Source organism: Globicephala melas, chromosome 3 (genome assembly GCF_963455315.2).
Source record: "Globicephala melas chromosome 3, mGloMel1.2, whole genome shotgun sequence".
NCBI lineage: Eukaryota > Metazoa > Chordata > Mammalia > Artiodactyla > Delphinidae > Globicephala > Globicephala melas.
In genome coordinates, this window is record NC_083316.1 from 45,129,682 (window position 1) to 45,145,991 (window position 16,310).

Genomic DNA, 16,310 nt, shown 5'->3' on the forward strand with positions numbered 1-16,310 from the left:
GCAGGACCTGTGAGATCACATGATCTCCAGGATGGGACTTGTCATCCTTCTCTGCTGGTGCTCCCATGCTTGCCGCCTTACTCTGACAACCACACCCTCATCCTAGCCACTCTCCCTGTGTGGCACTGGCACTGTGCGGCCCTGCGGCTGCCCACCTGACATCCTTCTATTCCCAGCGTGGTCCTCAGCACACCTTCCCTATTCTGCCCCAGCTCACCATCATACCTGACGACACCAAATAATTCTGGGAAACTTTGGTGGCCATGGATGATTTAAGGACCTAACTTGCTTGCATTCCTCAGGTCTTCATCTCACCACGTCTGGGTCCATCAATATATCTAAAGGGAAAGATGGCTCCATGGGACACAACCCTGAATAACCTGTGAACAGCGTCTCACCATCCTCTTTCTGAGACTTTTAATGAGTGTTGTTGCCTCTCTTTTATTAGGCATGGTTTCCCAGTTTGTCACAAACACTCCTCCTTCCCTCTCAGGGTTGTAAACTCTGGGCCTGAACTGGGAGGCACTTCCAGGGGCTCCGGGGAGTGTCTCATACAAATAAATACCAAGGTTTCTGAACTGATGGAAGACAGTTTTCTTCTCCTGCAGGCTTAGTTCTCAGCTGAGTCAGAGCACTCTCAGGAAGCTAGGCTGTGCCCTTAGCCCTCCCTCTCCACCCCTTCCTGCTCACGTGAGTGATTTTAGCTCACTATGCTTCCAATAATAGTTCTCAAATCATAGAGTCCTCATTCTCACAGTTAAGTGAGTTAATCCACATAAAGCACTTTACACTACGTGTGACTGTGTACGTTGCACCATGAACAACTGTGCCTTGCTAAGGCAGCAAGTGGGGACTAAAATCCAGCCCACACTCCATTCTCCGGACCTGGGCCTGGGCCTGGGCATGGGCTGGAACTGCCCAGAGGTGGGCAGCACCCTTTTTAACCTGTACGTAGGAACCATTGCTTGTCAAGCCCTGTGCTCACCAGATGAGGGGGGAGGGGTTGTTTCTAAGTTCCATGAAGGCGCTGTGTGGGCCAGTGCAGGCCATGCTAGGGCATGACACAAGCTTGATATATCCTAGTTATTACAGCTCTCATGACTGAGCCCCAATAGTGACTACCTTAAAGAGACTGTCTCAGAACCAATTTCTGAGAAACCAAGTGTTAGGGCTTTAGGTTGATGGAAACATCCAGCACACAACCAAAGGAAATGCATTGTAATCTAACTAAACATGCTCTCATCGATCTCATGTTTATTGCCCATAAACTAGCCAAAAATAATTCCTGGATATAGTTGGCCTTTTTCAGTCTTTGAAAACAGAAATCTTCCTTTAAGAGAGAAGCTACCCCATATTTTAATTTTGAAATGTAATGCCTCTGACTTAGTTATCTGCTGGGTTAGAGACTGGCTCCTGGTAGTCCTATAGAGTTCTTGTTCGAGTTGCAATCAGGCATAGAACACATTTATTTTAGGCAAGTGTGAGAGATAGAGCAGCATTTTATTCACAGAGGGGCAAGGAAAAAAAAAAGTACTTTTTTTCCCATTGTAAATGCTGCACAATGAAATTCTCACACATGACATCATCAGTTTCTGGTTTCACAATGAGGAATCTTAGTCAGTAGAGCTGGTCGGAGCAGAATGAGAAGCAGATGCGACCAGTATCAGAGAAGGTGACTTTTTAAGTATTTAACATTTTAAAACCCTGTTAAAAAGTATCCATTTGAAATAAGCTCTCCAGGAATTCTAGAATTTTTTCATGAGAACAAAGGGCTGATTAAAGTGGTAGGTTTAAGGAAAGCAAGGTTTTCAAGAGTTACCTAATTTATAATATGCGATTATAGTAAAAACCTGGAATACTATACTCTCATGCAAGACTTTGCTTTAGCTTCAAGGAAATTAAAGTCATCAAACAGGTTTAAATAAACGCCTACAGCCTATACTTTATGAACCTTTCTAGATAAATGGTACCACTTTCAAAGTAGCTGAAGAAAAGAGATACAAATATTTGAGTTTCAAAAAGTGGTATAAAATGTTCAGGGTAACATAGGCATTCAGAGTCAAGCGCCTGAAGACTCGTTGTTGAGAGACTGAACATCTGGAGTTCAAGGTCGGATGATGGAGCAATGCCAAGGAAAGGAGACGTTCTGTTAAAGTTTACTGTTCACAGTACTTATATGACTTAAGAAAAAATATGGATTCCCCTCACTCTAAGTGCATGTCATTTTTGAAGAAAACATATCAAAGGAGACGTATGCTCTTTAGAAATGGTAATGTCAAGAGTGTAACATCTTGGGCTTCCCTGGTGGCGCAGTGGTTGAGAGTCCGCCTGCCGATGCAGGAGACACAGGTTCGTGCCCCGGTTTGGGAAGATCCCACATGCCGCGGAGCAGCTGGGCCCGTGAGCCATGGCCGCTGAGCCTGTGCGTCCAGAGCCTGTGCTCCGCAACGGGAGAGGCTACAACGGTGAGAGGCCCGCATACCAAAAAAAAAAAAAAAAAAAAAAGAGTGTAACATCTTCCAACTTCAACCTGAAATACTGTTAAATGTTGTAATACTTCATGGGGTTTACTATTTGCTATTTTCACGGGAATATCACAGAAAGCTCACAATTATGTCACATTCAGGCAATATCAGTAATCCATTTTGTGAAAGACACAAAGAAGAAAGAATCTATATCAGTAAAACATAAGTAATTAAAATATCTATGAGTAAAATACATACAACCAAATAAGTTATAAGAGAAATAATGCTTAGCCAGATTAACGTATGAAGTAGATGCTCAATCTCATCCATTAAAGGGATGTAAGATCTAAAGACTTTTTTTTCCCTGTGAAATTGATTTCAAACTTTTTTTTTAAACTTGGCTAAAGTTACATGAAAGTGCAGAAAATAGCACAAACATATAAACCTACATACACACTATTAATGGGATTAAATCTCAGCACTACCCCTCAGAAGCGTCATTTGGCAGTATATAAAAACTATCACTCTTTGATCCAGAAGGCTAATTTCTAGTAATCTGTTCTAAGAAAATATTCAGACATAACAAAGGTAAAATAGTTACATATAAGTTTGTTCATTACAGTATTTTTTTATAATGGCCAAATATTAAAAACAAATAAAACGTCTGTCTATAGTGAGTTTTAAAAACATAGTTTGAGTGCTCACTTCGGCAGCACATATACTAAAATTGGAACGATAGAAAGAAGATTAGCATGGCCCCTGCGCAAGGATGACACGCAAATTCGTGAAGCGTTCCATATTAAAAAAAAAAGCAAAAACTAATGGTATGGAGAACGGTCATTAGAAGTAAAAAAAAAAGCACAGTATAAAGCTAAATAGAATTGGATTCCATTAAAGTGTGTTAAAAATTAAAAAAACAAAACAAAACATAGTTTGATTACTCAGCCTTAAAAAAAAGAATGAAATAATGCCATCCGCAACTACATGGATAGACCTAGAGATTATCATACCAAGCGAAGTAAGTCAGAAAGAGAAAGACAAATACCATATGATGTCACTTATATGTGGAATCTAAAATATGACACAAATGAACTTATCTACGAAATAGAAACAGACTCACAGACATAGAGAACAGACTGTGGTTGTCAAGGGGGAAGGAGGTGGGGGAGGGATGGATTGGAAGTTTGGGGTTGGTAGATGCAATCTATCATATGGATAGAATGGATAAACAACAAGGTCCTACCATATATCACAGGGCACTATATTCAATATCCTGTAATAAACCATAATGGAAAAGAAAAGAAAAAAAAAACAAAAAAAGCAAAAACAAAAAACAGTGTTTGTAATATGATGCAATATTATGCAGCCACTAAAAAAATCATGTTTTAAATACATAGGGAGAATAGAGAATTGCTCACTTTATAATGTGAAAAACCAGCAAGATACAAAGCTCCATATACATTAAGATTTCAAGCAGGTGAACGTGAATATAATGTATGTGCCTGTATGTGTATCATGGAGGTCACACTAAATGCTAACAGTGGTTATCTCCACTTGGTGGAATTAAAATTATTTTACTTTCTCTAAATGCAGAACATCTGTAACCAGCCTGTATGTCAATTGAAATATTACAAAATATTCTTAATTCTGTATTGAATGTATTTGCTTGGCACTTTAAAATACACTCAACAGTTGAGCTAAGGAAATGCAGTCGCAGTAACTCTATACTGCTTGAATGGGTTTGAAGAAACATCTGTGACCTAATAAACAAATAAGGTGTGGTGGGAACCAAAGGAGAAAATCAGGATCCCAGGTACCACCTCACAGCATGTTCTCTGTAATGGGACACACTAAGCCAATCTCAACCAAAAAGCATTAAAAACTAGCGGAGACTAACCCTGACTAAGAAAAATTTGAATGTCTCACCAGAGTCAGAAGAAGAAAATGAGGATTGCTGTTCTCCAGAAAACGAGGAGTCCTGTTCTCCCTGACTCTACGTGGGAAAGAGAGCTATTTCTTTATCCCCATTAAAGCACAAGATGCCCTGAACATCTGTCACAAGTGCATGTGTCTTCAAGCCACAGAAACTCCAAGCAAGCAATGGATTAAACAATTTAAGATTGTTTTTTTTTTCCCTTGTGTAACAACATGTCCAGCTGCCCATCTCCAGAATGTTATCAGGGCATCTTCTACTCTCTGATTCAGTCATTTTAGTGGGTGGCTTTCACCCTCTGCTTCTTGCACTGTGGTTGCAAGATGGCTCTGTCCAAGCACAAAGGGGACGAGGAGACAGGAGAAAGGCAAAAGCTCACGCTAAGGGGATTTCCCTGGTGGTCCAGTGGCTAAGATTCCGTGCTCCCAATGCAGGGGGCCTGGGTTCGATCCCGGGTCAAGGAACTAGGTCCCACATGCCGCAACTAAGAGTTCACATGTCGCAACTAAAGATCTTGCATGCCGCAACTAAGCCAAATAAATAAATATTTAAAGAAAAAAAAAAAAGCTCATGCTAAGGAAACTGCCACCTTAAATAGCTTTCCTGCCCAGAAACTTCCATGCATATCTCGTTGGCCAGGATAATGTTCATGACCACACCTTGTGGCATGGGGACTGGAAATTAACTATTTTATCTGAGCATATTGCTTCCCCTTGCTGAATAATAAGGAAGAAGAAGAGTGGGAAATGGACAGGGAAATGGGAAATCATGGTCTTCCATATTCTGGTACCCAACAGTCTCTTGCACCTAGTACCAAAAGCAGACAGTTTGTGTGGGCCAACAGGTAGCCTCAAGTCTGTCTAACCAGCTCCCCATAAGCTCTCCTGATGGAGGCTGCTACGTCTAAGACTATTGCCTTTACAACTCCATAGCACAAGAGCATAAACCCTCCAACAACAAACTTGGAAAAAGAGGGGGAAAAGAATAAGTCAAGAGCATGTTTCTATCCTCAACTGCAGACACTATTAGTTCTACCCATGATCCCCTCCCTTCTTCCTTGCTCATACATAAATCTCAGTTTGGCTTGGCAGCAATGCACCAAGTTGCAGGTTGGGGGTTGGTAAATTATAGCCACCCATCAAATTAGTTCTGCTCCCAGTTTTAGAAATAAAGCTTTATTGGAACACAAATAAGCCCAATGTACATATTCTCTATGAGCCACTTTTCCACTACAAAAGCCACACACCTGAGCAGCTGCAACAGGGACCATCTGGAAAGCAAAATCTAAAATATTTACTATGTGGCCCTTCAAAGAAAAAGTTGGCAGACCCCTGCCCTAGATGATGGCCCATGGTTGGACTCATCCAACTAACACGTGGGTCTTTACTCTCCCCCACTCCCTCGCACCTGGGGTGGCCATAGAACCATATAACTGGACAACTGCTGAGACACTTCTGGGGAAAATTTTAACTTCCTTGGATAAAAGCGTAGTCATAGCTGATCCATCTTCCTTCCTCCTTCTTCCTGCCTTGAACAGGGACACAAAAACTGAAACTGCAGCAAACAACTTGGGGCCATTAGGAGAAAAGCCAAAAAATTCATAAGGATCTTGAACCTGACACCCTTAATCCAATATATCCATGTTGAGAACAACCTACCTCCAGACTTCTTCTTATGTGAGAAATGTAAATCCTTATTTATTTAAGCTCTGTTGTTGGACTTCCTGTTTTTCATTGCAGCTGAATGCTTCCCTAATGATATGGCTTATGTCCAGGAGGGCCTTTCTGATAACTCCCAACTAAGCCCTCATGAGAGAACAAAGCCCAGCACATATTATACAATATTGTGTGGCCACATTTTTCTTTTTAACCATGAACTTCAGGTTATTATAGAATAAAATACCGTGTAGTAGTTTAAGCACAAAGGATCTGGGCTCTGCTTGGGTCTAACCCTCTGGCTCTCACCCTTACTATTATATGAATTTGGACAAGTTATTTGCTTTATCTAGAAACTCTCTTATCTGGAAAATGGGAAAAACAATACTTCTACCTTATACAGTTTTTGTGAGGATTAAATTAAATTATGAATGTATAGCACTCGGTCTGCTAATGCTCAATAAATGCTTAAAATTATTGATATCTTATTTGTAAACTAATTTTAATAGCTATCCCAATTCTTTAGTCCATAAAGAAAACAGAGTATTTAAGAAATTATAGGTAGGGAATTCCCTGGCTGTCCAGTGGTTAGGACTCCTCCACGCTTCCACTGCAGGGGGCACGGGTTCGATCCCTGGTCAGGGAACTGAGATCCCACATGCCATGTAGGCAAAAAAAGAAAAAAGAAAAAGAAAAGAAATTACAAGTATCCCAGACCAATATTAAACACAGGACGAAAAAAAAATCAATTTTAGTTTCCTAGGAAAGAAAGGGTATTTTTTAAAGTCTTTACGTTTGGAAGCCTTACCTCTTGGAATTCTCCCTCCTCTAAACCTCACTCACCTGGAAAATTGGTTGTGCCTCTCTCACCCTGAGGATATATCTTCATCTCCTCAAACTTCCACACAGTTATTTATGCCTCTTCTTCTTTACCTTCAGATATATTAATCAGTAACAAATTATTATGGCAGCAATATTCATTGAGCATCCATTACGTTCAGCACAGTTTTAAAGGAGATAAGATAAAAACAAAATCAGAAGCATTTTCATTCTTCTCTGAGAAAGAAGCCAGCATTTCGTAGGTAACCATGTCTCCTGACAACACAAGTCTGCAATCTGACAGCTGACACTCTGAGACTCTGACAATTTTGAGGCCAGATTTTTTTTTTTGGAATGTACAATTTTGTGTGATTTTTGAATAGCAATACATTTTGTATTCCTTACATTAATATAATCAATCAGAGGTCTGGGGCATCACCTTATAATTACCACATTACTTCAGTAAAATATATTAATATTCACTCCAAGAAGAATGAATAAATACCATAAACAGAGGTGTAGCTTAAGTCAACTTTCGCTGTTATTTAGGCCGAGTGAAGTTTTTTTCACCAAATGAGTTACATAGATCTTTTAATTTTTTTCAGTTCTTTTGAATTTCAAAATGGTAGTAAAAGACTTACAGACTTGTACCACACATTTCAGTAAGATGTAATGCAGTCTAGACAGATGAGCAAACCAAATTGGCTTTTCTCTCAATAACTTTTTGATTATATGAACTAAGCCAAGGCCAGACATCCATGTTCTCAGACCCCTTTTTGTAAACTATATAGAAGAATCTCAAATAGAAAAATCCTCAAAAAGCTATGCGAAATCCTGCTCCCTGACTCCAAATTGCAACTTTGGAGAATCCCAACTCCAGATTAGAAGGAAAGCTTGCGAGGCTTCCGGGAAGATGGCAGAAGAGTAAGACGCGGAGATCACCTTCCTCCCCACAGATACACCAGAAATACATCTACACGTGGAACAGCTCCTACAGAACACCTACTGAACACTGGCAGAAGACCTCAGACCTCCGAAAAGGCAAGAACCGCCCCCATGTACCTGGGTAGGGCAAAAGAAAAAAGAATAAACAGAGACAAAATGATAGGGACGGGACCTGCACCAGTGGGAGGGAGCTGTGAAGGAGGAAAGGTTTGCACACACTAGGAAGCCCCTTCGCGGGCGGAGACTGCGGGTGGCGCAGGGAGACGATTCGGAGCCATGGAGGAGAGCACAGCAACAGGGGTGCAGAGGGCAAAGCGGAGAGATTCCCGCACAGAGGATCAGGGCTGACCAGCACTCACCAGGCTGAGAGGCTTGTCTGCTCACCCGCTGGGGCGGGCGGGGCTGTGGGCTGAGGCTCGGGTTTCGGTCGGAGCGCTGGGAAAGGACTGGGGTTGGCAACATGAACACAGCCTGCAGGGGGTTAGTGCGCCACAGCTGGCCGGGAGGGAGTCCGGGGAAAAGTCTGGACCCGCCGAAGAGGCAAGAGACTTTTTCTTCCCTCTTTGTTTCCTGGTGCGCGAGGGGAGGGGATTAAGAGCGCTGCTAAAGGAGCTCCAGAGACAGGCGCGAGCCGCGGCTAACAGCGCGGACCCCAGAGACGGGCATGAGACGCTAAGGCTGCTGCTGCCGCCACCAAGAAGCCTGTGTGTGAGCACAGGTCACTCTCCACACTCCCCTTCAGGGGAGCCTGTGCAGCCCGCCACTACCAGGGTCCCGGGATCCAGGGACAACTCCCCCGGGGAGAATGCACGGCACGCCTCAGGCTGGTGCAACGTCACGCTGGCCTCTGCCGCCGCAGGCCCGCCCCACACTCCGTGCCCCTCCCTCCCCCCCGCCTGAGTGAGGCAGAGCCCCCGAATCAGTGGCTCCTTTAACCCCGTCCCGTCTGAGCGAAGAACAGACGCCCTCCGGCGACCTACACGCAGAGGTGGGGCCAAATCTAAAGCTGAGCCCCTGGGAGCTGTGAAAACAAAGAGAAAGGGAAATCCCTCCCAGCAGCCTCAGAAGCAGCGGATTAAGGCTCCACAATCAACTTGGTTTACCCTGCATCTGTGGAATACCTGAATAGACAACGAATCATCCCAAATAGAGGAGGTGGACTTTGAGAGCAAGATCTATGATTTTTTCCCCTTTCCTCTTTTTGTGAGTGTGTATGTGTATGCTTCTGTGTGAGATTATGTCTGTATAGCTTTGCTTCCACCATTTGTCCTAGGGTTCTATCCGTCCATTGTTTTTTTCTTAATAATTTTTTATGTTAATAAATTTATTATATTTTATCTTTATTTTATTTTACTTTATCTTCTTTCTTTTTTTCCTTCCTGCCCTCCTTCATCCCTCCCTCCCTCCTTTCTTTCTTTCTTTCTACTTCTACTAATTCTTTCTTTCTACTTTTTCTCCCTTTTATTCTGAGCCGTGTGGATGAAAGGCTCTTGGTGCTGCAGTCAGAACTCACTGCTGTGCCTCTGAGGTGGGAGAGCCAACTTCAGGGCACTGGTCCACAAGAGACCTCCCAGATCCATATAATATCAAACGGCGAAAATCTCCCAGAGATCTCCATCTCAACATGAGCACCCAGCTTCATGCAACGATCAGCAAGCTACAGTGCTGGACATCCTATGCCAAACAACTAGCAGGACAGGAACACAACCCCACCCATTAGCAGAGAGGCTGCCTAAAATCATAATAAGTCCACAGACACCCCCAAAACACACCACCAGACATGGACCTGCCCACCAGAAAGACAAGATCCGGCCTCATCCACCAGAACACAGGCACTAGTCCCCTCCACCAGGAAGCCTACACAACCCACTGAACCAACCTTAGCCACTGGGGAAAGACACCAAGAACAACGGGAACTACAAGTCTGCAGCCTGCAAAAAGGAGACCCCAAACACAGTAAGATAAGCAAAATGAGAAGACAGAAAAACACACAGCAGATGAAGGAGCAAGATAAAAACCCACCAGACCTAACAAATGAAGAGGAAATAGGCAGTCTACCTGAAAAAGAATTCAGAAAAATGATAGTAAAGATGATCCAAAATCTTGGAAATAGAATAGAGAAAATGCAAGAAACATTTAACAAGGACCTAGAAGAACTAAAGATGAAACAAACAATGATGAACAACACAATAAATGACATTAAAAATACTCTAGATGGGATCAATAGCAGAATAACTGAGGCAGAAGAACGGATAAGTGACCTGGAAGATAAAATAGTGGAAATAACTACTGCAGAGCAGAATAAAGAAAAAAGAATGAAAAGAACTGAGGACAGTCTCAGAGACCTCTGGGACAATATTAAACGCACCAATATTTGAATTATAGTGGTTCCAGAAGAAGAAGAGTAAAAGAAAGGGACTGAGAAAATATTTGAAGAGATTATAGTTGAAAACGTCCCTAATATGGGAAAGGAAATAGTTAATCAAGTCCAGGAAGCACAGAGAGTCCCTTACAGGATAAATCCAAGGAGAAGTATGCTAAGACACATATTAATCAAACTTTCAAAAATTAAATACAAAGAAAACATATTAAAAGCAGCAAGGGAAAAACAACAAATAACACACAAGGGAATCCCCATAAGATTAACAACTGATCTTTCAGCAGAAACTCTGCAAGCCAGAAGGGACTGGCAGGACATATTTAAAGTGATGAAGGAGAAAAACCTGCAATCAAGATTACTCTAACCAGCAAGCATCTCATTCAGATTTGATGGAGAAATTAAAACCTTTACAGACAAGCAAAAGCTGAGAGAGTTCAGCACCACCAAACCAGCTTTACAACAACTGCTAAAGGAACTTCTCTTGGCAAGAAACACAAGAGAAGGAAAAGACCTACAACAACGAACCCAAAACAATTAAGAAAATGGGAATAGGAACATACATATCGATAATTACCTTAAATGTAAATTGAGTAAATGCTCCCACCAAAAGACACAGATTGGCTGAATGGATACAAAAACAAGACCCATATATTTGCTGTCTACAAGAGACCCACTTCAGACCTAGAGACACATACAGACTGAAAGTAAGGGGATGGAAAAAGATATTTCATGCAAATGGAAACCAAAAGAAAGCTGGAGTAGCAATTCTCATATCAGACAAAATAGACTTTAAAATAAAGACTATTAGAAGAGACAAAGAAGAACACTACATAATGATCAAGGGATCGATCCAAGAAGAAGATACAACAATTGTAAATATTTATGCACCCAACATAGGAGCACCTCAATACATAAGGCAAATACTGACAGCCATAAAAGGGGCAATCTGCAGTAACACATCCATAGTAGGGGACTTTAACACCCCACTTTCACCAATGGACAGATCATCCAAAATGAAAATAAATAAGGAAACACAAGCTTTAAATGATACATTAAACAAGATGGACTTAATTGATATTTATAGGACATTCCACCCAAAAACAACAGAATACACATTTTTCTCAAGTGCTCATGGAACATTCTCCAGGATAGATCATACCTTGGGTCACAAGTCAAGCCTTGGTAAATTTAAGATAATTGAAATTCTTTCAAGTATCTTTTCCGACCACAATGCTATGAGACTAGATATCAATTACAGGAAAAGATCTGTAAAAAATACAAACACATGGAGGCTAAACAATACACTACTTAATTACGAAGTGATCACTGAAGAAATCAAAGAGGAAATCAAAAAATACCTAGAAACAGATGACAATGGAGACACGACGACCCAAAATCTGTGGGATGCAGCAAAAGCAGTTCTAAGAGGGAAGTTTATAGCAATACAATCCTACATTAAGAAACAGGAAACATCTTGAATAAACAACCTGACTTGCGCCTAAAGCAATTAGAGAAAGAAGAACAAAAAACCCCCAAAGTTAGCAGAAGGAAAGAAATCATAAAAAACAGATCAGAAATAAAAGAAAAAGAAATGAAGGAAATGATAGCAAAGATCGATAAAAGTAAAAGCTGGTTCTTTGAGAAGATAAATAAAATTGATAAACCATTAGCCGGACTCATCAAGAAATAAAGGGAGAATACTCAAATCAATAGAATTAGAAATGAAAAAGGAGAAGTAACAACTGACACTGCAGAAATACAAAAGATCATGAGAGATTACTACAAGCAACTCTATGCCAATAAAATGGACAACCTGGAAGAAATGGACAAATTGTTAGAAATGCACAACCTGCCAACACTGAATCAGGAAGAAATAGAAAATATGAACAGACCAATCACAAGCACTGAAATTGAAACTGTGATTAAAAATCTTCCAACAAACAAAAGCCCAGGACCAGATGGCTTCACAGGCGAATCCTATCAAACATTTAGAGAAGAGCTAATACCTATCCTTCTCAAACTCTTCCAAAATATAGCAGAGGGAGGAACACTCCCAAATTCATTCTACGAGGCCACCATCACCCTAATACCAAAACCAGGCCAGGATGTCACAAAGAAAGAAAACTACAGGCCAATATCACTGATGAACATAGATGCAAAAATCCTCAACAAAATACTAGCAAACAGAATCCAACAGCACATTAAAAGGATCATACACCATGATCAAGTGGGGTTTATTCCAGGAATGCAAGGATTCTTCAATATACGCAAATCAATCAACGTGATACACCATATTAACAAATTGAAGGAGAAAAACCATATGATCATCTCAATAGATGCAGAGAAAGCTTTTGACAAAATTCAACACCCATTTATGATAAAAACCCTGCAGAAAGTAGGCATAGAGGGAACTTCAACATAATAAAAGCCATATATGACAAATCCACAGCCAACATTGTCCACAATGGTGAAAAACTGAAAGCATTTCCATTAAGATCAGGAACAAAACTAGGTTGCCCACTCTCACCACTCTTATTCAACATAACTTTGGAAGTTTTAGCCACAGCAATCAGAGAAGAAAAAGAAATGAAAGGAATCCAAATCAGAAAAGAGGAAGTAAAGCTGTCACTGTGTGCAGATGACATGATACTATACATAGAGAATCCTATAGATGCTACCAGAAAACTACTAGAACTAATCAATGAATTTGGTAAAGTAGAAGGATACAAAATTAATGCACAGAAATCTCTTTCATTCCTATACACTAATGATGAAAAATCTGAAGGCAAAATCAAGAAAACACTCCCATTTAGCATTGAGACAAAAGAACTGTATGCAGAAAATTATAAGACACTGATGAAAGAAATTAAAGATGATACAAATAAACGGAGAGATATACCATGTTCTTGGATTGGAAGAATCAACATTGTGAAAATGACTCTACTACCCAAAGCAATCTACACGTTCAATGCAATCCCTATCAAACTACCACTGGCATTTTTCACAGAACTAGAACAAAAAATTTCACAATTTGTATGGAAACACAAAAGACCCCGAATAGCCAAAGCAATCTTGAGAACGAAAAATGGAGCTGGAGGTATCAGGCTCCCTGACTTCAGACTGTACTACAAAGCTACAGTAATCAAGACTGTATGGTACTGGCACAAAAACAGAAATATAGATCAATGGAACAGGATAGAAAGCCCAGAGATAAACTCACGCACATATGGTCACCTTATCTTTGATAAAGGAGGCAGGAATGTACAGTGGAGAAAGGACAGCCTCTTCAATAAGTGGTGCTGGGGAAACTGGACAGGTACATGTAAAAGTATGAGATTAGATCACTCCCTAACACCATACACAAAAATAAGCTCAAAATGGATTAAAGACCTAAATGTAAGGCCAGAAACTATCAAACTCTTAGAGGAGAACATAGGCAGAACACTTTATGGCATAAATCACAGCCAGATCCTTTTTGACCCACCTCCTAGAGAAATGGAAATAAAAACAAAAATAAACAAATGGGACCTAATGAAACTTCAAAGCTTTTGCACAGAAAAGGAAACCATAAACGAGACCAAAAGACAACCCTCAGAATGGAAGAAAATATTTGCAAATGAAGCATCTGACAAAGGATTAATCTCCAAAATTTACAAACAGCTCATGCAGCTCAATTAAAAAAAAACAGACAACCCAGTCCAAAAATGGGCAGAAGACCTAAATAGACATTTCTCCAAAGAAGATATACAGACTGCCAAGAAACACATAAAGAATGCTCAACTTCATTAATCATTAGAGAAATGCAAATCAAAACTACAATGAGATGTCATCTCACAGCAGTCAGAATGGCCATCATCAAAAAATCTAGAAACAATAAATGCTGGAGAGGGTGTGGAGAAAAGGGAACCCTCTTGCACTGTTGGTAGGAATGTAAATTGTTACAACCACGGTGGAGAACAGTATAGAGGTTCCTTAAAAAACTACAAATAGAACCACCATATGACCCAACAATCCCACTACTGGGCATATACCCTGAGAAAACCATAATTCAAAAAGAGTCATGTGCCAAAATGTTCATTGCAGCTCTATTTACAATAGCCCGGAGATGGAAACAACCTAAGTATCCATCATCGGATGAATGGATAAAGAAGATGTGGCACATACATACAATGGAATATTACTCAGCCATAAAAAGAAACGAAATTGAGCTATTTGTAATGAGGTGGATAGACCTAGAGTCTGTCATACAGAGTGAAGTAAGTCAGAAAGAGAAAGACAAATACCGTATGCTAACACATATATATGGAATGTAAGGAAAAAATAATGTCATGAAGAACCTAGGGATAAGACAGGAATAAAGACACAGACCTACTAGAGAATGGACTTGAGGATATGGGGAGGGGGAAGGTTAAGCTGTGACAAAGCGAGAGAGAGGCATGGGTATATATACACTACCAAACATAAGGTAGATTGCTAGTGGGAAGCAGCCGCACAGCACAGGGAGATCAGCTCGGTGCTTTGTGACCGCCTGGAGGGGTGGGATAGGGAGGGTGGGAGGGAGGGAGACGTAAGAGGGAAGAGATATGGGAACATATGTATATGTATAACTGATTCACTTTGTTATAAAGCAGAAACTAACATACCATTGTAAAGCAATTATACTCCAATAAAGATGTAAAAAAAAAAAAAAAAAAGAAGGAAAGCTTGCGCTCTCCTAGGAGGAATGTGTATAAATGAACATGACGAAGACCCTACTCTTGTATTTTGGAAGAAGTCAAAGAAATATTTTTTCTTTCTTATTTATGGTTTTGAGATTGTGGCCTGTGTGAGCAGAACAGGAGGTCCTGACCATTCGTCTCTTTCACCGTTCCTCTTTGAAAATGTGAGATACATGTCCAATGCCCAGAAAACCTGAAAAGAACCAATTTCAAACATTCCTTCCCCCACCTGGTTTGATTTTCAATTTAGCTGGAAACTTGGAAACTAATCTATCTTTGGAAGACATGGACCAAGCAGAACAGCTTTGAAGATCTCTTAAGCTGAATAGCATAAAGCTGTAAGCAGACTGTTATTGTTAATATCAATTATTAAACTAATAAAAAAAATCAAGGTAAACAAGTTCGATAAAGAGTTCCTCCAGGCTTGACTGGAGTCAAAGCCAAAATAACAGACATTTTGGAAAATTTCCAAGCCCACATACTGGTCCCAACCTATAAAATTTATTAAAAAGTCTGTCATTTAATTTAGCATTCACTTCTGGTAGCCTAGTTTACATAAATATTCTCACAGGTGGTAAGTGTATACTATGCCTTAATTCATTGCCTTGACCTTGACTTGTCTTGCCCTTGAGTCTCTGACTTTATTCACCTCCTTTGAGATCAAGGGCAAATTCTTAATGGTGACAGCTCAAAGGTGCAGCTTGTGTTTGTAGTACCTTTGTGCAAGTTACAAAATGCTGCCAACTCTGGGAAGATGAATTAGAGCAGAACCAAGGGCATCATGTCGTCCATTACCTGCCTTCTGAGCCAATGGCTCTGCACAGCACACAAACCCACTGTGCTATATGGGGCCAGTGTAGCTGTTGTCAGAGAGACAGAAAATTTGCTGAGGCTGAACACTTCACAGTTCGATCAATTTTTTAAAATCATTCATCACAATTTTTGTGATCTCTGAACTTTAGGGCCCTGAGGCCCTAGAATCACCCCAGACTCTCCACTCTGCTTCCTCCCACCAAACCCTATCAACACTGAGATTGTGCCTCTTGTGCTGGACCTCCGGCTCCACCCTCCACCCTTCTCTGCCCTGTCCTGGGCTCCAAAGAGCTGACATTCGGTGAGTGTAACACTCAGATCCCTTTGTCCTCTGGCTGGGTTTGACCAGTGCTGATGAGAAGGCTGCAGGCAAAAGAGAGATAGAGGTATTGATTCCCAAGCTCCAGCACAGCCCTTCCCACACGCTCTACTTCCCATGCTTGGTAGGCTTATGGAATTGCTTTAAGATGGCACAGTTTGAACTCTGATGTTGCCCTGCCTACAGCTGCACCTCCATCTCTCCAGCTCTCTTGGCTTCCACTAACACTGCTCCCTCCTGGTTTTCCACTGTTGCCAGTCCCT

General features: G+C 40.9%; 1 non-coding gene across 1 annotated transcript; it reads left to right on the top strand.

The window, feature by feature from the left end:
• The first annotated feature begins 3,162 nt into the window (after positions 1 to 3,162).
• LOC115848554 (U6 spliceosomal RNA) lies at positions 3,163 to 3,269 on the top strand. Its single transcript, XR_004037743.1, has one exon. It is a non-coding gene; the product is annotated as a U6 spliceosomal RNA (small nuclear RNA).
• Positions 3,270 to 16,310: the final 13,041 nt, after the last annotated feature.